We start from the raw sequence: 26,517 nt of genomic DNA on the forward strand, positions 1-26,517 counted from the left end.
GCAGCTTTGCTATTTCTGCGTGAAGTAGGTGTGCTACTTCCGCACTCACTATCGTCGCGGTCCGGGCTTGAAAACGCGGGGGACGGCAAATTAATTGAAGTGTATGGCCCTGCTTTATTGTGCTCAATACCCATTCTGAAATCCCTGGGATAGTTTCCCTCGCAGCTATGTGAGCCGCTAGGGGGCGAATGGCCTCCGGGTTCAGACCGCCGCCATTTGCGGGCTTGTGAAACTGAACCGGAGCCGAAAGCGCGGCGCGCGCGCTCTTAGTTCTGGGCAATGGCTGCTCGCTGACAGCCGAAACCGGCTGACTTATGTGAGATGTCCCAATCATAAGGGATGGGGAACATACTTTTACCACACTTTGACGCACGAGCAGCGCTCCGGGCGGAAAATCTTTCTGTAAGCGTGAGCGCATGTACGCGGGCACGAGACTTACAACTGTATCTGACGCGAACGTCATACTGGATGGGGAGCGTTTTATTAACGCCCAGCGTTTTGTGATAACACTTAAACGCGCGGGCGGGGCCCGGGGGGAGGTTTGTGTTAGCAAGCGTGAGCGCTCTCTGGCGGGCACGAGACTTACATTCATAACCTGCTTTTTTGATCGTGTAACAGAGCGGGCAGATAGTGGGCACAGACCTGTGGACACATTTCTTACATTCAACGAGGGTGATTGGCTGCTAATTGAACCACTGCAGTAGCCTGTTTGAAGGGGACTGGCAGGGAAATGAAATTTGACGGCGGTCCGGCCGCAGAGGGACACGCGCGTCTTTTCTTTCTCGCTGTTAGGAGGGCTTCGCGTGCTCAGACGGCTGTCTGAGCGCGATCTAGGGCGACCGCCCTGGCGTCGCTGCGAAGGCTGAGGCTGAGGCTGTGCTGGATGGCTGGCTCTGACTCTCGCGAGAGCGGCCTGTGGCGGAACTCGAGCGTCACGGCAGGAAGAGGTTCATGGCCTGCGTGGTCTTCTGCACCTCAGAGAAGCGGTCAACGATCCCGTTCACCGCTGGGCCGAAGAGACCAGTGGGGGAGAGCGGCGCGTTCAGGAAGGTGGCTCGCTCAGATTCCCTCATATCCGCTAGCGTTAACCAGAGGTGCCTCTCTGTCACAGTTAACAAGGCCATGGCAGGCTTTAGACGAGAGGGCTGACCTTGACCGCCATCTCGCAATTCCTCTGGCAGCGACCACTCGAGCCCGAGGCGGTCAACAGCCTGTGTCAATAGGCGCATCAGTTCCGCATCAGCTCCAGCGCGGGTACGGGTAGATTCCTGGATCTACGATGTGGCGGAATGAAGCGACCATTCCTCGCTGTCCGATGCCAGGATGGAGCAGCAGTCTTTCGTGGCGTGTTTCTCGGCCTCATCCTCCGATGCGACAGCAGTGTGGCTCGTAAGCGGCAGCTGCGCGTCAGTGAGAAGAGGCGGAGAAGGCGAAGGCGAGGCTCGAGGGAGGTTCTCCGGGCGAGTGCGTCGCTGTGGCCACAGGTTCCGGCTGCTTCAGGGAACGGCGCTTCTTCCTGCGCAGTCCCACAGAGGGCGGAGTGACTGCTGCGTTGTTAAACGCCTCGAGTCGAGCCCGCAAGGTCGACAGCGGAATCTCTTCACAGAGCTTGCAGCCCCCAGACGCGAGGGCGAGCACTGTGTGTTCCAGGCCCAGGCAGAGAGCGCAGATCAGGTGGCGGTCTCCGGCGCTGAGTGGGGCTCTACACGAGCCGCAGGAAGTGCGAGGCATCTTGAAAAAGATGCTCGCTGCTCTTTTAGAATGTTTTTTAGCAAGGCAAAAAGGATACGTCGCCGGATAGCGTAGCTCGCACGGATGGCTGAAGGTGGCGAAGACGTCCGGCTTCCTCAGCGCTGTCCTAAGCTGGCTGTTCGCTGTTCGACGGCGGCGGTGGCTTCTCTCAAATCCGGCGATGCGAAGAGCTCGCTGAAGAGACGAAAAATCAGAGAAGTCAGCCTACAGACCCTACTTTTATACGCTAAACCACGCCCATTCTGGCGGGCTGTGATGCTAATAGGGAAAACCCTTTTAGATCTGGCGCCGGGCGTGCCGACCATTTTTCCCATTGTTAAACTAGCAAAAGTGGATTCGGACACGACCTATGTGCACTTGCACCGTTCGCTTTAGACCATGTGATTAGATCGTTAAGATAGGTACCTATGGTTGTTCAATTTCAAATGTATTTATTATGTTTAGGTTTTTTTTTGTAACTGTCAGAAAAATTGTTACATGTATTTTAAATGTACACTTCCGTACAAAAGTTAAGAAAAGTTACGGTCAGAAAGATTTTTAAATATTTCTGAAAGAAGTATCTTCTGCTCAACAAGGCTTCATTTATTTGATCAAAATACAGTAAAAACAATGATATTGTGAATTATTATTATAATTTAAAATAATGTAGGTGTTGATTTGGCGCTCAAGTAATATTTTTATTATTATTATCTAAGTTGAAAACAGCTGTGCTGCTTAATATTTGAATGGAAACTCATACTTTTTCTCAGGATTTTTTGATGAATAGGAAGTTCAAATGAACAGCATTTATTTAAAATAGAAACATTTGTAAGAATGTAAAGGTATTTGCTCAATTTTGATACATATATGCTTGCTGAAACGAAGTACTAATTTATTTCGGACCCTAAACTCTTTATTATATAATGATTGGTAATTACAATAATTCTTGGCCAAAACAATGTTTTTATTTTTCGTGCATATTACCCATTTTATATTTGATTTTTTTTATGGTTTGAAGGTATATTATGTAACTTTTTTTGTTCAAAATTAAAAACATTTAAAAAATGAGTTAATACATTACCAATCCTTCCAAAATGTGTTTTTTTTGTCTTACCTTCGCTGAAAATTTCGTATGTCCAATTTTGTGTGTATCCTCATATCCAAGAGTAAAGAAAAGTTGCTCCGGCTACTCTGACGCGTGTATGGCGTGGGAGTGGTATAGTTGTCACAATGAGCGCGAAAGGTCGATATTGTGCAGTTAAATCTCGAACCTAAGGGAATCACCCGTTTAAAAAAAAAGCCAAACAGAGAAGAGTTTACTGGTTACAACAAAATGCTACAGAGCTCGTATTAAAACGAATCAACATTGGCTTGGCTTTTCAGACATTTCGAGAACTAAGGGATCTTAAATATTGTAAAAGTGACGCGAAGATGGCGTTTTTATCACTCAACAGGTAAGGTCTTTTAACAGATAAATCACCATACCAGAGCATATTGTGAAGGGGTCATTTCATTATGATTGTAGCGCTGTCAGGAATCACAGATGAATCAGACAAGGAGGTGAGTTCAATGCTTTAATTTGCAGAGTGGATTGAAGTCGGAGACAACAGGTGAGTAACAACAACACAGAACATTCGGAGAAGCTTAACTGAAAGGTGATAGTCCTCTTTTCTTTCTTTCTTACAGGTATCGAAGATGGATGATCGGAGAAGAAGGTTTCAGCTTGCTGAGGAGGTGAGAGCGTCTCAGGTAAGTGAGCAGGTAAGTGTTCGGGGAGTCTGTGAGTCATGGAATGACGAGACCAGACAAGTGACTGCAGTGAAGGTGAGTGCTTTATAGTGCATGTGGGTGATGGGACACAGGTGACGGTGATCATGATGAGGATGATGAGGTGCAGGTGATGATGACCGGGAATGCTGGGAAGTGTATGAAGACACAGATGAAGGAGGTGAATGTGACAAGCGCTGTCCTGGAATTTTTTTTTTTCAAGGAAGTACCATGTCTGTGTCTATTAATACAGTAAGGAACAGCTCAGCTTTAGATACTTTCCACTTGTTATATCTCTTATATAACTGGTTATATCTCTTAAGCCTTGTAGTGATTGTTTTATGAGAACTGAGAAGTATGATAATCTCTCTTTTTTTAGTTATGAGAAAGAACCATATTCAGCCCACAATCACCCAGAGATGAAGCACAACCAAAATAATGTCCTTCTTCCGCAATAACAGGCAAACAGATTAGAAAGAGAGAATGTTATTGCATTCTTTATGGAGTATTCCTCAAGCTAGAGTGTTACACTTCCTCAGGCTCTTTAGCTGTCTGAGCTGAAGACCATTTGCTCTTGGCGTAAATCAGAATATTCATCTGTTTCTTGTCACCGGTGTGTTATCTTAAAGAGTTATCAAATCCTTTCTTCAACCTTCTCAGTGACGTTAAGCCACAGTTAAGCACAGTCACTTCTGTGAGTGGAATTTTATAGCTTAATGCTGGTGTTGGAACTCATCACATGGTCTGTGTAAATGCACAGCAGGTGCTGCAGCTCAAATAGGCCTACGTGTAATTGAGAATTTCCAGACCGGAGTAAAGCCGTCACAGAATTTGGAAAGCAAATCCCTTTCCACTCTTTTTTTTTTTTTTTTTACAGTAACAGTAGCAATTATTGAGGATTAATTACTGGCTGTGAAACAAATTAATAGTTATATTAGTACTATATGTACATGCTCTGATTTAATTGTGATGGCCAGCTGTTTCTTTCACTGACCACAACAATGTTTGATTGATGTCTGGCTTCTGGTAGTTATTTTTTGTGATATCATCTGCTGAAAACATTAAAAACAGAGCTCCAAAATGATCTTATTGCCAAGACATCCTAAGACTTTATCCATCAGGTCACAATAGGGTAGCACAATTAAATGAAATAAAATTTAAATTGTGATATGACCTATTATTTATGGAACTGCTATTTATGATTTTTGCCATGATTTTGAAATAAAATTTAGAGGAATCTTTGCCTCTCCAATTATGAATTAAAATTTTTTATTTACAAATTTTTGTTTGTAATATATTTATTTATAGTATTTTTAGTTTTAGTTTTTTTCTGTATTTTTCTGCCTTATATCATTCAGCATGTCAATCAATCATTCATTCTACAATTCGACAATCCAATATCAAAAGCAAAATGATTCTTTCTCACATCCGTCATTGTGTAGATTTCAAGCCCTCAGTGTTATGTGGTTTCAGTGGAATTGGCTTTTTATTTGGTCACCAAATGCGACATATTTAGTGAGATGAGAAGCGATGAGAAGCAATGTAGCAGCAACACGTGTATATGTTTCGGGGTCAGCAATGCAAGGCTGTTTGCAGACAGATGGCATGCAGGTGAGGTGAGGGTGGATTCTTTTGAAATCTGATGACATGTCAAATTATGTGAATTCTTCCCAAAAAAATATCATCTTACTCGCATGAACAAAAAAAAAAAAACCTTATTGTTTTAAACTATGTGCTGATCCTAGATCAGAGAATCCTAGATGAGAGATTAAGTCATTGTTAAGAGATGAGTCTAAAGCAGACGTTTCTTGTTTATGGGCACAATGGACAACAGGTGGAGGTCTGATGATTGTAAGGAAATTAGTGTAAACAACTATGCATTTGCAAGTAAGCAAGTGGTCAGTTACCAGTCGCTTTGCTCGATACACCATGCTGGTATTGAACTGGCACCTTCATCCAACCAGTTTCATTTAACAATGGTTGAAAAATCAAGCTTGTTCTTAAAAAAAAGCAAGTAACTGTAATTGATTTAGTAGTGGAGGCCACTAAAGTTTTCTGTATAGCTGTTTTAGCTGTAGAACAACTTTTAGCAGGTACTTGGCTATTTTTCTCCTCTGAGTTCAAATGTTTGTATTGGATGTCTTGCTTCATTCTGCTTCAGATCAAGGCATTTCACATAATTTTAATGGGACTGAGGTTATTCAATACAGAGTTCCAGTTCCTGTTGTTGATTTACTATGTTTTGGATCTTTTGTCAGGTTGCATTATCATACTTCTACGTTCTAGAACACAGGCGTTTAGACGTTCTCTTTTGATTCCAGATTTGAGTCTGATAACATTAAACGCTTCAGCTGTTTGTTATAAGGATATGGAACTTTTCATCAATGAAGTGCAGAAAATCTGAAAGCTTTCATTTATTTATTTTCAACAAATGATAAAAAAGAAATTTCAACCCAGGAAATAAAAACATATATTTGAGCTAAGTTTTTGCAACCAAGATTTGTGTGGAAATAATAATAATAATAATAATAATAATAATAATAAATTAAATTAACAGATTCAATAATTTTTATATAAACAACCATTTAAATAGAAAAATGCACTACCATTCAAAAGTTTGGCATCAGTAAGGTTTTTTTTACTAAAAAAAAAAGAATAGTTTTATTCAGCTATGTTGCATTGAATTAATCAAGACATTTATATTGTAAGATTTAATTTCAAATAAGCACTGTTATTTTCACCAAAAACATTAAACAGCACAACTGTTCCCTTTCGAGGGAACTCGAACTGCGTCGGTGACGACACTAGGGGAACGCCCTTCAGCGTAGCATGTCTGAATTTATGAATGAAAACGAATCCAATCCTATTGGCGTTGCGTGATGACGTAGCGTGTGACGGCATAAGCGGATGTGTACAAAAGCACGCCGGCACACAGAAAATGTCAGCTTTTTGCTATTCAGCAAGCGCTCTGTGTTGTGAAATCAGTTTGTCCTATTTGGTGTTGTTTGTCTCAGTTCTGATTTATTGTGAGAATGAGTGAGCAGTTTAAAAATTGTGTGTTCCCGTGCCCTCGCTTTATCACGGCTGGGGACACACACGAGATGTGTGTGGCTTGTTTAGGAATGCAGCACGCCCAAGCAGCTCTCGAGGGGGCTGCTTGTGGCCACTGTGATTCTCTTTCTATGAGAGTGCTGCGTTCCCGTCTGGCTTTATTTTCTGAGGATGGCCAGATGCGCGCTCCCCGCGGTTCAGGTCCCGCATCTGCTGAGGCGATGCGGCGGCTTAGATCGTGGGGTTCGCAAAGGGAGCTTTCAGAGGGGATCGGGACTGCCGAGGCACTTTCCCAATCCTCATCTGAAAGCTCAGATTCCCCTATCCCCCGTTCGGGAGCCCGCTCCGCGGCTTCTCCCGTTCGGGATGCAGACCCAGTGCTGCAGCTGTCTAATTCTGAGGAATTAGATGTGCTCAGCGTCGTGGAGGGGGATCTGCATGAAGCACACACACACACACAAACTGCGCCCAGTTATAATGAGCTTTTGGAGGTGGTGACACGGGCTGTGACTAAACTGCATATTAGTTGGCCACAGGAGAGGCAGGAAGAGCGAGTCAGAAGTAAACTCGACGAGCGCTTCCTGCAGCACCGCGCACATCCTCCACGCCGGTCTCTACCGTTCTTCCCGGATTTACACAATGAGTTGTGTAAATCCTGGAACAGGCCCTTTTCAGCGCGCCTGTCTAACCCCCCGATGTTGAACTATAGTGACATTATGGGGGTTAGAGAGAACGGTTATGGGACGATGCCTCGGGTTGAGGAAGCTCTAGCCAGTTACCTTTCACCCGATCTTGCATCGTCCCTTAAGACACCGGCGCTGCCCTCCAAGCCATGTCGCACTACATCTGCGTTGGTGGGCAGGGCCTATATGGCGGCAGGTCGGGCTGGTGCGAGCCTGCACACGATGGCCATTCTGCAGGCGTACCAGGCCGACCTCTTAAAAGACATGGACCAGGGCGAGGGTCCTACTATGGAGGATATTGCCGAGCTTCGTAAGGCCACAGACTTGTCTCTCCGGGTTACCAAGGAGACGGCCCGCGCCATCGGCCGCTCCATGTCAGCTCTGGTGACCACGGAGAGGCATCTGTGGCTTAATCTCTCTGGCATCAAGGAGAAGGACAGGGCTTTTCTTCTTGATGCACCCATTTGTACCTCTGGTCTGTTCGGCGAGGCGGTTAATGCTGTCGTCGACAGATTTCAGGACACTAAGAAGCAGAGTGAAGCGTTTAGGCAATATCTCCCTCGCCGGTCGAGGTCTAGGAAGTCGGCTGCTAGAGGGTCAAAACAGCCACAGCCGTCATCCAGCTCCTATCGCCAAGGCCAAAGAGGGAGTGTCGCTTCTAGAGGTCCCCCTCAAGCAGCTTGGGACCCTAGGCAGCGCTCTCACCCACAGCCTTCTGGAAGGACGGATCTGAGGACCGTCATCCAGTCCAGGAAGGCGAAGGGAAAGAGGTCCTAACTCCTGTGGGACCTCTAAGGGCCGCCCCCCCCGAGAGAGAGCGACCGAGGTCCCCTCTCTCGTCGGGCCCTCAGGAAGCTGGCGTCAGTATCCCGCCGTCTCTGACGCATCGGGACGCGCCAGCTTCCAGCGAGCACACGCTGTCTTCTCTGCCCCAAAGGCTTGCAGTCAGACAGCGTTCGCGCTCGCACACTGTGGGTCGTTGTCGGTTTTCCCCTGCCGGTCTTCCGCTTCAGGGTGCCGCCAAGGGCTTACACAAAACACTGGACACCAGCCCCGAGGGGCTGGTTCCCTTGGTGAATTTCGCAGAGGCATGGCAAAACCTCACGAATATTTCTCCATGGGTCCTGCGCACTGTGGAAATTGGGTACAGACTACAGTTCCAGGTCCGCCCACCAAAATTCAACGGGGTGGTCTGGACGTTAGTGCGGCCAGAGCAGGGTCTGGTGTTGGGACAGGAAGTCAACTCGCTGCTAGAAAAAGGGGCCATAGAGCGTGTTCCCCCACTAGTCAGAGAGTCCGGGTTCTACAGCCGGTACTTCATAGTTCCAAAGAAGGATGGAGGGTTGCGTCCAATTTTAGATCTGAGGCATCTGAATCGGTCTCTAAGGAGATTTAGGTTCAAAATGCTCACTATTCCCATTATCGTGAGTCAAATCCAATCCGAGGATTGGTTTGTCACGATAGATCTAAAAGACGCCTACTTCCACATCTCCATCCTTCCATCTCACAGGAGGTTCCTAAGGTTTGCTTTCGGGGGCGAAGCTTACCAATATCGGGTTCTTCCGTTCGGCCTAGCACTCTCCCCTCGCACCTTTACCAAGTGTATGGATGCAGCTCTAGCACCCCTGAGGCTCGAGGGCATCAGGGTGTTCAATTACATCGACGACTGGTTAATACTGGCACAGTCGAGAGAGTTGGCGATTCGGCATCGAGATGTCGTCCTCGCCCACATCCAGAGCCTGGGGTTGAGACTCAACACGGAGAAGAGCGTGTTGACACCAGCCCAGAGAACCACGTTCCTGGGAGTGGTGTGGGACTCAGTCACGATGCAGGCACAATTGTCTCCTGCTCGGATCGAGTCTATCCTGACCTCAGTGTCCAGGATAAAGCTAGGCCAGGCCGTCACTGTCAAACACTTTCAGAGAGTGTTGGGTCTAATGGCAGCAGCGTCCAGCGTGATACCTTCTGGCCTGCTGCACATGAGAGCCCTGCAGTGGTGGTTAAGAGCCAAGGGGTTTTCCCCGAGGGGAAATCCATTCCGCTTAATAAGGGTTACGCGCAGATGCCTTCGTTCCCTATCAATTTGGAAGAAGCCTTGGTTCTTGTCCCAGGGTCCCAGGCTGGGAGCGTTGTGTCACCGGATATCTATTTCGACAGACGCCTCCCTCACGGGCTGGGGCGCGGTCATGGACGGCCGTTTTACGAGAGGTCTCTGGCAGGACCAACATTCCTCTTGGTACATAAATTGCCTAGAAATGTTGGCGGTGTTCCGGGCTCTGAGGAGCTTTCTGCCAGACCTCCATGGTCGCCATGTCCTAGTAAGATCCGACAATATGTCGGTGGTATCTTACTTAAATCATCAGGGGGGTCTGAGGTCGCGCCCTCTGTGCAGACTGGCGCATCAGATCCTCCTGTGGTCCCAGCGGAGACTGTCGTCTCTCAGGGCGATGTATGTCCCGGGGGACCAGAACCAGGGAGCAGACATGCTGTCGAGGCAGGGGCTGAGGCCCGGGGATTGGAGACTCCACCCCGAGGTGGTGGAGTTAATATGCGAGAGGTTTGGCCCAGTGGAAGTGGACCTATTTGCGTCTCGAGAGATGACACACTGTCCACTGTGGTTCTCCCTCACACATCCAGCCCCGCTGGGTTTGGATGCCATTGTGCAGACGTGGCCGAGGCTGCGTCTGTACGCCTTTCCCCCAATCGCTCTGCTCCCAGCAGTTCTGGAGAGGGTCCGTCAGGACGGAGTCAGCCTACTATTAGTAGCCCCGTTTTGGCCGGCCCGAGTATGGTTCTCGGACATCATCTTGCTTCTGGCAGGCCCGCCATGGCAGATCCCTCTGAGGAGGGACCTGTTGTCTCAGGCGGGGGGCTCAGTTCTCCACCCTCGGCCCGAGCTGTGGAAACTGTGGGTCTGGCCCCTGAGGGGGCACAGTACCTAGAAGCCGGCCTGTCAGCAGAGGTGGTTGAAACTATACTCACTTCCAGAGCTCCCTCCACGAGGAAATTATACGGCCTTAAGTGGAATGTATTTTCCATTTGGTGCAGAGAGCGGGATTTGGACCCAGTTAACTGCCCAGTGGCTTCTGTACTGGAGTTTCTCCAAGACCGCTTTTCTGCCGGGCTTACCCCGTCCACACTCAAGGTTTATGTGGCTGCCATTGCGGCTTTCCACGCTCCTCTGAGTGATGGTCCTCTGGGGAGGCATCACCTGGTCGTACGTTTCCTCCGTGGAGCCTGGAGGATGAGACCTGCGACTCGCACCAGGGTTCCCTCTTGGGACCTGGCAGTGGTGCTCGAAGGGCTGGCCGAGGCCCCTTTCGAACCATTGGAGTCGGCTGAGGCCAAGAACCTTTCATTTAAGGTGGTCTTTTTGTTGGCTATTACTTCTCTGAGGAGGGTAGGAGATCTCCAGGCGCTCTCTATTTCCAATGAGTGCTTGGAGTTTGCTCCCGGCAACATTAAGGCCATCCTTCACCCCAGGCCTGGCTATTTGCCCAAGGTGCCATCTAATGTGGCACGGCCTTTGGTTCTGCAGGCATTTCATCCTCCGCCTCATGGGACGGCGGATGAGGAGAGACTTCATCTGCTCTGCCCTGTCAGAGCACTTCAGTATTACATCCAGAAGTCCTCCTCATGGCGGAAGTCGGACCAGTTGCTGGTGTGTTTTGGGTCTCCCAAGAAGGGACTTCCCGCCTCTAAGCAGACCATCAGCAACTGGATCGTTCAGACTATTTCCCTGGCCTATCAGGTGCGCAATTTGCCTTCACCTATGGCCGTGAGGGCTCACTCCACCAGAGGCATGGCGTCCTCTAGAGCCCTCCTTTCAGGGGTTTCCATACATGACATATGTGAGGCGGCTGGCTGGGCCACTCCGCACACATTCATGAGGTTTTACAGTCTGGACCTTCCCTCTACACCCGGTGCACGAGTGCTTTTGTCCTAAGTTGTGCCTGAAGACAGCTTCACACTAGGATGAGCGGGGTTCGTTGTGGCATAGTGGGTATCTCGTTCCCCTAGTGTCGTCACCGACGCAGTTCGAGTTCCCTCGAAAGGGAACGTCTCGGGTTACGTATGTAACCCTTGTTCCCTGAGAAAGGGAACGAGACACTGCGTCGGTTCGCCACACCTCACCCTGCTTGGAGCACTTGCTTCATAGCAAAAGCTGACATTTTCTGTGTGCCGGCGTGCTTTTGTACACATCCGCTTATGCCGTCACACGCTACGTCATCACGCAACGCCAATAGGATTGGATTCGTTTTCATTCATAAATTCAGACATGCTACGCTGAAGGGCGTTCCCCTAGTGTCGTCACCGACGCAGTGTCTCGTTCCCTTTCTCAGGGAACAAGGGTTACATACGTAACCCGAGACGTTTTTAACATTGATAAGAAAACGCTTATTGAGCAGGAAATCAGCATATCAGAATGATTTCTGAATGATCACATGATACTGAAGACTGGAGTAATGGCTTCCAAATAAATTTGTAATCTTTTTAAAAAATATATTTAAAAGTTATTTTAAAATCTAATAATATTTAACAATATTACTGTTTTTATTATTATCAAATGCACCCTTGGTAAGCATAAGAGGCTCCTTTCGAAAACATAAAAAAAAACGTACTGACCCCAAACTTAGAACAGAAGAGCATAAAAAAATCAGGGTTGTAACAAAAAAACAGGGCTGTAAGAAAAAACAAATGATTTATAATTATTAACAAATGCATATTTGTCCACAATTTGTCAACAAAATGTCAATTAATTATTATGTTTTTTTTTTATTATGTTTTTGGAAAATAAAATGAGATAATTAAATAGAGTAATTCAAGTAATTAATTTAATATGAATTTAAAAGATTTGCAGGATTTCACTTTTTTTTCCCAAATCGCCATTTTCATGCTGCTCTTTTATACTAGATATTAGTCTAACATATAGTTAACATATAGTTCTCACAACAAAAACCTGGAATTTGTGCCTCAAATGCTTAAAAAAGGACTGGGACACAGATGCAGTGAGACCCAGTCAGATGAAGAAAATGTACCTATTAGTTAAAAGCGCCATATGATCGATGACAGTTGTTTCCTTAATAAGTATTGTTGACTTGATGCATGTCAGATGATATTTTGGATGCACTCAATGGACAGTAAATCACCAGCAGTTCCTCTTCCCATATCTACATGAGTGTGACTAATATAATAGGACAGATAATGATAAGACTCCAAACAGCCAAACTTTTTTCCCCCCAAGTCATTGCTCTTTTTTTCCTCAAAAGCCGTCCAGTTGCAATACGGCTTCCAGACTTGTATAACAAGAAACACTGTGTGAAAATGTCAGAGAGAGGTGGCTTTATTGGTGAAATCGTTTCATAATGGCTGAACAAACAAGACTGCAGTTTCTCTAGTACAGTTATCAGTGGTGGGAGAGACGCGAGTGTTTTTACTGGAGGAAACAATGGGAAGGGAGGGGTGAGGTGGAGCATGAAACCATTGTGAACAAACAGCAAAGTGTTTTATGCCAACATGATTTATCTTTACACCCTAAGCAACTAGCCAATGGCGTTCGGTGGGAACCTGTCGCACCAGAGGGGAGGCTCCGGAGTAAAAGCTACAGGGAATAAAGGTATTCTTTAAAAATGGGGGAAATGAGGTTTGTTTACTCATCCTATCCATTTTGTTTGCGATTCACCTCTGAAGATTTATTACAGGGTTTTTATTGTTGTTGTGGTTTTTGTCACATTCCATTCATTTTTTTCCCAGACTCAGAGGCTCTGAATTTTTTTCTTGTACTTCCCTCCCAGGAGTTTCTCATAAGCCTAAAAATTCTTCTTTAAAGTAGAGAATGAGCAAAAAACATTCTAGCTTGTCCTTCATTATTGCAAGTTCATCTCCGGACACACGCTTCGCTTAGCACAGTCCTCTGTATGTCGTCCAAGACCTACATATCATCACTTCAAGCACATGTTCTCATTTCACTGCTAGTTATGTTCATTTTTTCCCTGCTTGTTGCCATAATCACAGGTTGTTTAATGATGTGAAAAAAGGCCTTGATGCCTCTCTCGGTCTCTTTTCAGTTGGCACTTCAGTTGGCACAACGTGAACTGTCATAATATTGACGCCTGCTTTGGCAAGTCTTAACAACCTTATCTGGCCAGGTCAGTCCAATTCACAATTTAAGCATTTTGCTCACGTACTCAATAAAATAAGGTACTGACATCGAACATAAGGGCTCCATAGCGGGGGACAGATGTTTTGATTCCAGGTTTGGACCATTAAGGGCATTGTAACTCCATATCAAAGGACCTTAATCAACAGGCCTTGGAATGAAATTATATATTTTTCTGGTTTGTTATGAATAAGTACAGAACATTGGTGTTCCAACAAACTCCATGTATCTCTAATCTAAGTAGAATAAAATAATATCCTAGATTCCGTCCTTTAATGAGTGTTAGACTAATGCATGTCTTGCTGTGAAGTGCAAGTATAGCCACATATTTTTAACAAAATACACACACACACACACACACACACACACACACACACACACACACCACACAAACACACACACACACACACCACACAAACACACACACACACACACACACACACACACACACACACACACACACACACACACACACACACACACACACACACACACACACACACGTAGTGTTTACATGTTTTATGGGGACTTTCCATAGACATAATTATTTTTATACTGTACAAACTGTATATTCTATTCCCTTACACTAAACCTACCCATCACAGAAAACTTTCTGCATTTTTACATTTTCAAAAAACACCACTTGATTGATATGATTTATAAGCTGTTTTCCTCATGGGGACAAAAAAGTCAGTCAGTTTGCTTTTTAAATCATATGTCACTCCCTGATGTGGCAGTAATTTGTTAAATGATGCAGGTTTTGCCAAATTATTGAAATGAACAGAAATATTATGTGATTATTTGTTGACAATTATTTGTTAAACAATTGTTTATTGTTTGTTTGTTTGTTTGTTTGTTTGTTTGGTCACAGTGCATTAACTTATGTTCAGTTTCAGTTTATTTATAAAGCACATTTAAAAACGGCCACTGGCCGACCAAAGTGGCATACACATAGAAAATGAAACTAATGAAATTTAATGACATAAATAATGATAAGCAGTTCAGAGCAGAATAATAATTGTAAGCTAAAAGCAACAGAAAATAAATAGGTTTTAAGACAAGACTTGAACTCAGACAGAGAGGAAGTTGATCTAATATAAAGTGGGAGCTTGTTCCAGAGTGTGGGACCACCCACTTTAAATGCTCGGTCTCCCCTTGATTTTAGCCGGGTTTTAGGTATCTGAAGAAGTAGTTTCGTTTCAGATCTAAGACTTCTAGTGGGAGAATAGAAATGAAGTAAGTCAGATAGATAAGAAGGTGCTAAATCATTTGAAGATTTATACGGCAGTATTAAGATTTTATATTCAATTTTAAAATGTATCGGTAGCCAATGAAGGGATCTCAAAAGGGGGGTGGCATGGTCAAATTTCCTTTTTCCATTAGGAATCTCGCCGCAGCGTTTTGAACAATCTGTACGCGGGCCATTTGGGACTTTGATACACCAAAATAAAGAGGGTTACAATAGTCCAGGCGCGAGGTAATAAGAGCATGGATTGCAGTCTTCAACGAGCGTTTAGATAAGATTTAATTTTCACTATAGAAGATAGAAAAAAATAGATCTAATGACAGCACTGATTTGCTTATCGAATTTGAGGGAACTATCTAAAATCACACCTAAGTTCCGTACCTGGGGAGCAATAGATAGATCTATAGATCCAGGGTCAAAATCATACATTTGCCAAGTTTCTGAGGGGTTAAAAACAATAACTTCTATTTTGTCTGAGTTAAAAAATAGGAAGTTATCAGCAAGCCATGCCTTTACCTCCTCAAGACATGCTGTCAGACTGTCTAGAGCACTCTTATTTTTTTAGACAAAGGCATATAAATCTGCATGTCATCTGCATAACAGTGAAATGAGATATTGTGTTTCCTAAAAATAGAACGCAGAGGAAGAAGATATAGTGAGATTAAGAGAGGAGCTAAGATAGAAACCTGAGACACACCACAAGATAGATTTCGGAGTGAAGAGGAGAAACGTCCCATTTTTACAGAGAAACATCTATTAGTTAAAAAAGATTTAAACTAGCTTAGGACCACGCCCCCTAGTCCAACAATGTTAACAAATTAACTTAAATTAACATTAACAAAGATTAAAAAATGCTGTAGAAATATTGTTTATTGTTAGTTCATGTTAACTAATGTAGTTAACTAATCATCATATCACAAACGAGACTCCCGCGGTTCCTCCTGCTCACCACCAGAGGGAACCCTCTCCTGAATATTAAACCATTTGAACCACATTTCCCACATACCCGACACTGATTAACTTGCACCTGACTTTCATCAGTGGACTATTTAAGGTGCTCTCGGACTCACCCTCATTGAGAAGTTTTGTATTTACCCTGGTGATCATCTCTGAGCGTTTCTTCTCGTGGATTACTTTTGGACTGTCTATTCTCTGGTTGATTCTTTGCTGCCTGCCCTGGACTATATTCTCTACTGGACTGATTTATGTGAGTTTGCCGCCTGCCCTGACCTTATGCCTGTTTCTGGATTACGAGTTGCCTTATCTCTACTGTTGTGTTTGCTGGTGATTGACCCTAATTGTACGACCACGATTATAATAAAACTGCAAATGGATCCTCATTCTCCTGAAGGTTCATTACAGAAAACTTCGCCAACACACGATCCAGCAGTTCTGGTTCATATGTCCACAGAGATTTCCACTCAAGCTAATCAACTCGCCATTCATCAACATCAGCTAACCCATTTGACTACAGTAATGGAGGAGCTCGTCAGGATGCTACAGAGTTTGCAAATCTCTCATACGAATCCCGCACCTTCTTAACCGAACGGGAGTATGGATGCCTCTCCACCACCTTCATTCACAGTTAACCCACGTCTGGCTCTTCCTGATAAGTTTGATGGTAACCCAACTAAAAGTAAGGGATTTCTACTGCAATGTTCATTATTCATTGATCAACAACAAGCTATGTATAGCATCGATGCCAGCAAGATTTCCTTGGTATGCTCACTCCTCACTGGCAAGGCATTAGAGTGGGAGACGGCGGTTTGGAGAGAGGATGGTTCTGCTTTTCCATCGTTTGGCATCTTTCTTCAATGATTCCGGGAAATATTTGAACACCCGGAGGGAGGTATGAGAGCTGATGATCAACTACTTGCGTTGAGCCAGGGCAGGAGTACCGCAGCAGAATATGCTTTGACATTTCGTACTCTAGCAGCACAAACCGACTGGGTAGAGAGCACGCTTAAACTGCTCTTTCGCAAGGGACTCAGCGTGGAGTTGCAATCCGAACTGGCCTGCCGAGATGAAGGGAGATCGCTGAATCAATTAATCGAGCCAACCATTCAGATTGACAATCTGATTCGTTCACGTCGTCCACTCAGAACGGTACCAACCAGCACACAAGACCCATTCACTCTGTCTCAAACTGAACCCATGCAGCTCGGATATACTTATCTGACTCCGGAAGAACGAGAACGCCATACGTCAAAATCTCTGCCTCTATTGCGGTCAACCGGGCCACCTGAGGGCTTCTTGTCCCACAAGACCACCTCTTCATAACTCCTCTTCGGTGAGTCCTTATGTTCAAGCACATCACTCCAGTTCTTGTATCAAAGTACCTATAGTATTGTCTCTAGAGGGCCATCATATTTCCACAGCAGCTCTATTAGACTCAGGAGCAGCCGGGAACTTTATGGGCCCTATTTTAACGATCTGAAACGCAAGTGTCAAAGCGCAAAGCGCAAGTAACTTTGTGGGCGGATCCCGGCGCTGTTGCTATTTTAATATATAATGCCTCTTGCGCCTGGCGCAAATCTAAAAGGGTTGGTCTGAAGTAGCTTCATTATTCATAGGTGTGGTTTGGGCGTAACGGGAAACAAACCAACAAGAGCTTTATATCACATTCCCTTTAAGAGCATGATGAACGAGGTGCGCTTGTTCCATGGCGCAATACTATTATAACGGTGCATTTACCAGGCGCGCTTCAGAATAGGTTCACGAACCTAAAGGACGAACCTGTTCTTTTCCCCACTTTTCCTGACCTCGTCAAGGCTTTTAGCAAAACCAAGGCTATGGAAATTCCTCCTCACCGCTCAAGCGACTGTTCCATCGAACTATTACCAGGGACAACCCCACCTAAGAATTTTCCACCTATCACAACCCGAATCAGAAACCATGAAGAACTACATCAAGAGTAACTTTTGAAGGGGTTCATAAGAGCATCTATGTCACCTGCAGGGATAGTTCACCCAAAAATGAAAATTCTGTCAGTATTTACTCAGCTTAATATTGTTCCAACCCTGTAAGACCTTCGTTCATCTTCGGAACACAAATTAAGATATTTTTGATGAAATCTGAGAGCTGGATCACTCCTCCATACTAGTCCATAGGCTTCTTCAGGGATTGAAACTTGCCAGCCCCGAAGTTTTATTAAAGACATCGTTAAAATAGTCAAGTGACTACAGTGGCTCAATTTAAAGTTTATCAAATGACGAGAATACTTTTTGTGGGCAAACCCCCCCCAAAAATAACGACTTTATTTCAACTATTCATTTCCTTCTCTGTGGGCCTCGAGTCAGTTCACTAGTATAATAGTGTAAGCTTCTGTTGTTGTACGTAACACGCATCACACACATGACCCGCGTCGGCCAATAGTGAGCCTACGTGTGACGTAGCTCTATGAAATCACACCAAGTTAACTGACTAGAGGCCCATAGAGAAGTGTAGGATTACAAATTTTATTTAACTGTTTAATTGAGCTTCCAATACAATAGTATAGAATATGAGAAAGTTTAGTAGACTGAATTTAGATATCAGAGTATCAGCAAGAGATTCATTGCCAATCCTGTTCTCTCTATTGTAAGTTAAATTGGTCAGAGCACTGAGACTATCGCCTTTTGTCTTTATGCACTGCCTGGCCATTAACCCTTCGGAGTCTTGGGCTATTTTGGCCGTTTTTGAGTACTTTTATTTTTTTAAATTTTGCAACATAAACAAATGTTTACCATACCAATGTTTGGTATAATTTCCGCACAACATCACCTATATGATCAGACAATTAGTTTTTCACTTTGATGTACTCTATCAACATACTGGACCCAAAATCACACAAAAAACACAAAATCCGAATAGAAAAATTATAGCTTTTCTACTACAAAAAACACAAACATGCTCAATGAAGCATTTTAAAAGGTTTAAAATGTAAACACAAGTTGTAAATGTCAACATATACAGGTACAATTCAGATATAATCAACCTATATACAAAAAAAATATGATTTACAAAAAAAAGCGGGTGTAGCCATAGGCTTTTTTTCTTTCTTTTTAGCTCAGCCACTTTTTAAAAAAATGTTGTGCACACAATTATTCAGAGAGCTATATTTAAGGCCTTGCATTCCCAGAGTATGAGGGTTCGCAAATAGTGCAAATACAACATAAAAAAATTTAAAATTGAGATAAAATTAAACTATATGGAGCAAAAAGCAGGTGTGGCAATAGGCGTTTTTTCTTTTCTTTTTTGCTTAGAAACTCTACAAAACACTTCATGTACAATTACACAGATAGCTACATTACAGGGCTTTCATTCCTTGAGTAAGAGGGGTTCCTCAATAGTGCAAATATACCATACAAAAGGTAAAATGAACACAAAATCAAATTATACATACAACTATTTACAACAAATATCAGGTGTTTTTTTATTTCTATTTTTTATCTGTGCCTCTCCTCAAAACAGTTTATCTAAATCTACTCCTAAACTACCTAAACTACTCCTAAACTACCTAAACTATCTACACTACTCCTAAACTACTCTCAAAATCTACTCAAACTCTTCCAAAAACTAGCAATAATCTCTCTCTCTCTATATATAACGTATAAGTCTCTCTTTATCAACTCCGTAAATCCTCTGCCTTTCAATTTTGCGTCTTAGCTCAGTTGGCTCCTCCTCCATTCCCTAAAATGTGCAGCCTGAAGAGCAGAGTCAGCAGATTCACACATTTTTCTCCGTTTTGTTTTATGACAAAAACCGACGAAGTTATTAGAATAAATGCAACGCCTGTCGCATCCCATCTTGCGTTCTTTTACGAACGCGTCAGTATTTTTTTTATATAAAGTTTAAATGATCATATCTCCATTTTTACTTGGTCTATCAACACAAAACAAAAAGTAAAATAGAATTTCAAGCCGGCACTTTCGACAGAAGTGGACGGCAGCGCTCAACGTGACTTTGTTTTTATGCTTCGACGTCTTAAACTGGTCATGTAACTTGATCACGCCGGCGTGATCGGCGACCCCGAAGAGTTAAGATAATGTGAAGGTATTGGTGAAGAGTCTGGCTGATTGGATTAGGATATTTACATTACACTGTTATGCTGATTGGATTAGGATTGGTAACACTCTCAGTCTAGGGCACGTTCCTAATTTACATGCTTTTGTTTCAGAGTGTCTCCACCTTTATGTAACTCCTCCCCCTTAAATGGTATATGAACTACTGTATACTGCTTTTAGTTAGACTTGGGTAAGATTTTGGACGAAGCAGACTGCAGCAAATTAACAATCCTGCTTAAAAGATACAATCCCAACATCTCCTGTTTTTTTCGCTTCTAAGTCTCCTACACTTAAGAAAGAACAAGGTTTACAACATATGGTGCCGTGACCCGGATGAAGAAACTGAAACTCAACAAAAGAATGAACTTTTCAAAGCTCAAAGATCTCAACAAAGCTAACTGAGTTCCAGAACTGAATCTCAACAAAGAACTCAACAAAGCTGACTGAGTTCCAGAACCAAGCTCAACAAAGATCTCTGACTGAGTTTCCAGACAGAATTTTTCCATACAACAAAGATTTGGTGAGTTTCACTCCATTCAAAGAACCGTTGAAAAACCAGTAAAAACAAATCTGTTATTCATCTGCGCCATCAGAGAAGAAGTTAACAGACAGCTGTAGGGTTTGTTAACTAAAGTTATCCTCTAAAGTTGCTTTTAGAGATGAAATGTATCCTCTGTTTTTCAGGCAGGGAAGATTAACGTACATGTTATTACTGTTTACCCTCTGTTTTGCCAGGGAAGTGTTTTATCCTCTACAAAGTTAGGGAAGATTAGCATCAAGTGCTAATATATTGCACCCTCTGTTTTCAGGCAGGGAAGATTAACGTACATGTTAATAGTGTTTTATCCTCTGCTTTGCCAGGGAAGTGGCAAAAGTTTTTTTCAGGCAGGGAAGATTTTAGCATAAATTGCTAGTAATTTGGTGATCCTCTGTTCACAGAGAAGGATTAGCATTACGTGCTAGTTATTTTATTTTGTTTTTGTTGTTTTTTGGTGATCCTCTGTTCTCAGAGAAGGTTAGCATTACGTGCTAATATTTTGTTTTATCCTCTCTATTGTAAGCAGGAAAGATTAGCATAAAGTGCTAGTAATTTGAAGGAAGGTTAACGATAGTTGATCAGTTTTTGAGTGTACCCTCTGTTTGACCAGAGAAGTTTTAGTGTTTGTTTGTGTGGTAACAAAGAAATCCTCAAAATGTTTATGAAAAGTGCTAGACTAATCCCCACAACTGAAAAAGGTGGTCTTGCTACCCCTTTATGGACAGACAGTGAGTTCAAGTCATTGTTAGGGGAGCAGATGGACTCCATGGTGACTGAGTCAGTCAGATTGGATTTGAGAAAGAAATTTGGTATTCACCCAGAAAAGGTATGGTCTATTGAAGAATGCAAGAAGGTGTTGGGTGCGTGTATCAGGAACAGAAACATAAAAGGGATTATCTGCTGCCACCAAGAATTTAGCTTATCCATTGCACAAGAACAAGCTAGGTGTATTGCTAAGTTAAAAGAACAGAACTAACAATTGTTCACTCGAGTTTCCTGTCTCACGAAAAAGGTGGGCCATAACAAGGCCTCAACCAAATGTGACTCAGAAGACCAACAGTCAGATGAGATTTATCCTGATTTAAAAGCTTTCTTTGAAACAGATGTAGCCATCCAATCAGTAACTGATAAGCCTGTAGATTCAGTAAAGGTATGTGTCGCAAGATGATCTCAGGGAATTGAGGGAACTGACAGTGTTCCTCCCAACTCTTCTGTTGTCCAAAACCAAACTGTTGCCAAGGCCCTAAGACCTAAGGATATAGAAAAAATATCCCAAAGCTTACCTTCAGTACGCACAGATTTTTCTGAATTTAGAAGGGCATTGATCAGTAAAATGCGTCTTTACGACATGTCGTTGGCAGAAGTCACACAGCTGATGTCACAAATTCTAACTGAATCTGAATTCAACAGTTTTAAGTCTGCTGTTACTTCTGATCTACATCATGCCAGAAAAAATGAATTGAGATAGGGAGTTCTGAAAGCATTAAAGAACATTGTTGGACCGAACATGGACTGGTCAAAGATCACAAGTTGTGTACAGAAGAAACATGAGAATGCTAGTGAGTACACTCAAAGTTTTTGGTCAGTCAACAGCAGCATACAGTGGTATAGCTGACACTTCAGAGAAGGTGCTAGAAGATAATGGTCCCCTAGTTCGCACATGGTTTGATGGTCTTTTGTCAGAACATAGAAAATCATTGCCTTTCTTAGAAGTCACATGGTCCACTAGAACCCTGCAAAACAACTTGGACAGGTTAGCTACTTGGGAAAGATATTCTGATGTCAAGGCAAGAGTAAAAATTGCAGCAGCATCCTTTAAGGTCAACACAGAGAATCAACAGAAACGCAAATGTCCTAAGAGAGAGGGCAGCAGTTGTTATTACTGTGGTAAACATGGACATTGGGGAAAAGAGTGTAGGAAAAACAAAAATAACTTTAAACAAGTTAACAATGTTACTCAGCTCCTACTCAGTCTGCTTGCTACTCTCAAACAGCCCCTCCCCTCATCATTAAACTGGGGCAGCATGGTGACGTGTTAACCGTTTGGGCTGTGAGTGCTTAATTTCCCCAGTAACTTACAACAAAGATGAAATCCTTTTTTTTTTTTGTTTAATAGAACAAAAGGAAAGTGACGGTCTCACCCTTCCTTTGGGGAACACTAAGTTAAGTAGACTTACAGCCTTAAATGTTATGCTACAGCACAGGCCCTTCATCAGTAATGGTGTTAGGTCAGACTGTAAATGTAAAATGCCTTCATGCAGTGTCCACACTGATGAATGAAACAAAAGAAACTCCTGTCACCTCCTTCCATTGGGGAAATTGGTGAACTACCCCCACAGCCCGGAACATTGTTTTACAGCGTGCACCAGTCAAGAACCCATCCTCATGTATGATGTCTGCAATGACTGAGGATTTGTTAGGGGATCAAGGAGAAATGACTCGTGATTGTGTTACGCTTACATACACACCTTCGAGGGAAGTAAAATAAACTCCCAAAGAAAATTCAGAATTTGAGTTGTTTGTTAACGGTTCAGCTCAAGTAATTGAAAGTAATTCAGAAACAAGCCATTAGAGCCTATGTGGCATGACACACATTAAGTGATGTTGATTACAGCAGCTGCAGTATTGTGTCAGAAAAAAAAGAAAAGAAAAAAAAACCTGGACTTATGTTTCACACTGTAAGGTTGTTCCCCCACCTACAGGGATAGGTTAGGACACGGAACCAGTGAGGAGCCCAGAGAAGAACCGAATGCAACAGGCTTCGGAGGGTCAAACTCGGCGGTGAAGACTCCCTCATAGGCCCTATCCTAGTCCATCCTTACCTCACTGTTCCTTAGGTGTCAAAGGGTTTAAGAAATAGGGAAAGAGGGAACAACAATAGCAGACTCAGAAAAGTTTACAACCCTAGTGTTTGAACAAATACTGCTCTACTGTCTAGCAGACTCTGAAAAAGTTTACAACCCTAGTGTGTGAACAAATACTGCTCTCCTGTCTTTTGTTTTCTTTCTTATTCTGTGCAGACAGCACTTGATGACTGTCCGGGACCCATACGCACCGACCTCGTCATCTGCGTATGAAGCCACAAGAAAACCTCAAGAAAACGACTAGACCCACTGCCGAACCAACTATCACGAAAGAAAAAAAAAAACACAACGCAGAGACTCGCATACGAAACCTTCAGTCATCCTTCAACATGATCAAGATTGTCGTACCAGTAACATGACAGACACTCTCGCTTCGCACAAGATAATGATCTTACAGAACAGAGTGGCTTTGGATTCAACACAAGGAGGAGCCTGCACCATCATCGGATCTGAGTGCTGCACCATGTTAATGGATCCAACAGAGAACTTGAACAAAATCCAACAAGACATTATTGATCTTTAGGCAAAATAACACCAGATGACTGAAGATAATTCTTCATGGTTCGGAAACTTGATTGGGAAACCCTGGCTGTGGATAAAGGAAATATCAATTATGTTGTTGTTTGTTCTACTGGCGTACTATCTATGCGTCCACAGTATCAAGTGTTTCATTCAACATATGAATCACGCCTCTCACAAGAAAATCACAGTTCCCACCAGAAAAGACTATTACCCGTAGGGTTGTCAAGGACCCTAAAATTGCATGTTTGTTTCTGTGTAAGCATGCAATGGCAGAAAAGCAAACACAGAACATGCGTTATGTGCCTGTAACAATCACAAGTTACAAGAATGAACTTTTAAGTGTTTAAATTTGTATATAATGTGAGAGTTATTTAGAACTCTCAAAGGGGGAAATGTAGGATTACAAATTTTATTTAAATGTTTAATTGAGCTTCCAATAGAATAGTATAGAATCTGAGAAAGTTTAGTAGACTGAATTTAGATATCCTAGTAGCAGCAAGAGATTCATTGCCAGTCCTGTTCTCTCTATTGTAAGTTAAATTGGTCAGAGCACTGAGACTACCACCTTTTGTCTTTATGCACTGCCTGGCCATTAAGATAATGTGAAGGTATTGGTGAAGAGTCTGGCTGATTGGATTAGGATATTTACATTACACTGTTATGCTGATTGGATTAGGATTGGTAACACTCTCAGTCTAGGGCACGTTCCTAATTTACATGCTTTTGTTTCAGAGTGACTCCACCTTTATGTAACTCCTCCCCCTTAAATGGTATATGAACTACTGTATACTGCTTTTAGTTAGACTTGGGTAAGATTTTGGACGAAGCAGACTACAGCAAATAAACAATCCTGCTTAAAAGATACAATCCCAACGTCTCCTGGTTTTTCGCTTCTAAGTCTCCTACACTTAAGAAGAACAAGGTTTACAACAGAAGGAAATAAATAGTTTAAATAAAGTCGATATTTTTGTTTGTTTTTGCACACAAAAAGTATTCTCGTCGTTTGATAAACTTAAGATTGAGCCACTGTAGTCACTTGGACTATTTTAACGATGTCTTTAATAACTTTTCGGGGCTGGCAAGTTTAAATCGCTGAATAAGCCTATGGACTAGTATGGAGGAGTGATCCAGCTCTCAGATTTCATCAAAAATATCTTAATTCGTGTTCCGAAGATGAACGAAGGTCTTACGGGGTTAGAATAACATGAGGGTGAGTAAATACTGACAGAATTTTCATTTTTGGGGGAACTATCCCTTTAAGAAGAAATACGATGGTCTACGCCCTTGTATCGACTACCGGGGTCTCAACGACATCACCGTAAAGTTTCGATACCCCTTACCTCTAGTACCAGCTGCTCTAGAACAACTCCGCAATCCCAAGTATTTTTCCAAACTAGACCTCCGCAGCGCCTAGAATCTCATTCGCATCCGGGACGGTGAAGAATGGAAGACAGCTTTTTCTACCAGCACTGGTCACTATGAATATTTGGTTATGCCTTTCGGGCTGTCCAGCAGTCCTTCCGTATTTTAGGGACATGCTTGATTGTTGGGTTATTGTTTACATCGATGACATTCTTATCTACTCCAACACCTATGAGGAACACCTGCAACACATAAGAACAGTATTACAACGACTCATTGATCACCAGTTATACGCCAAAGCAGAGAAGTGCGAATTTCACCAGACTACCACATCATTTTTGGGCTACATCATCAGTCAGGATGGAGTCGCCATGGACGAGAAGAAGGTCAAACCTGTTCTAGACTGGCCACTACCAGTAACCTTAAAGGAATTACAACGCTTTTTGGGATTTCATCAGAAATTTCAGCTCGGTGGCCTCTCCCTTAACCTCTATGACAAAGAGAAATTCATCACACCTCACCTGGTCAACTACAGCATAGAACTCAAGTCATGTTTCACATCTGCCCCCATCCTCCACGTCCCTGATCCAGAACTCCCGTTTATAGTTGAGGTGGATGCTTCAAATAGGGCATTGGAGCCATCCTTTCACAACGGCACGGATCTCCATCCAAGCTCTATCCTTGCACCTATTATTCCCGCAAACTTAACCCAGCCGAACAGAACTATGACGTCGGAAACAGGGAATTATTGGCCATGAAAGCACCTATGGAGGAGTCATTGTCATTGGCTGGAGGGGTCTAAACATCCGTTTGTGATTCTAACTGACCACAAGAATTTGGAATACTTACGATCTGCCAAAAGACTGAATTCCAGACAAGCCAGGTGGGCTCTCTTCTTTACACGATTTGACTTCACCGTTACCTATCGTCCCAGTTCAAAGAACACCAAAGCAGACGACTTATCACACCAACACGACTGTTTAACTCCCATTAAATCCAAGGAAACCTTTCTTCCAGAGTCATTAATCGTGATCCCAGTTCAGTGGGACATCATGACAGAGCTCACTCAAGCCAATTCACAAAAGACCCCTCCTCCGGAATGCCCCCTGACAAAACTTTTGTACCTCAGGATCTCTGTCAGAAAGTACTACAGCAAGTTCACTCTGTACTCAGCTCCGGTCACCCTGGAATTGCTGCCACTATTCACCTGCTTCAGAACAGCTTTTGGTGGCCAACCTTGTGGGCAGACACAATAAAATTCATTAACGAATGCATCACCTGTAACACAAGCAAACATCTTAGACAGTAACCATCTGGCCTACTGCAACCATTGCCAGTTCCCCACCGACCATGGTCCCATCTTGCCATAGACTTTATTACCGATCTCCCCAAGTCCAATGGGAATATCAAAATACTCACTGTCATAGATCGCTTCTCCAAGGCCCTCCGTTTAATTCCACTTCCCAAGCTGCCTACAGCATTTGAGACTGCAGAACTCATGTAAAACTTTGTGTTTCGCTTTTATGGCCTTCCTGAGGACATTGTGTC

The sequence above is a fragment of the Siphateles boraxobius genome, unplaced genomic scaffold, assembly GCF_051911475.1.
Source record: "Siphateles boraxobius isolate OS27281-9 unplaced genomic scaffold, OSU_SipBor_1 9, whole genome shotgun sequence".
NCBI lineage: Eukaryota > Metazoa > Chordata > Actinopteri > Cypriniformes > Leuciscidae > Siphateles > Siphateles boraxobius.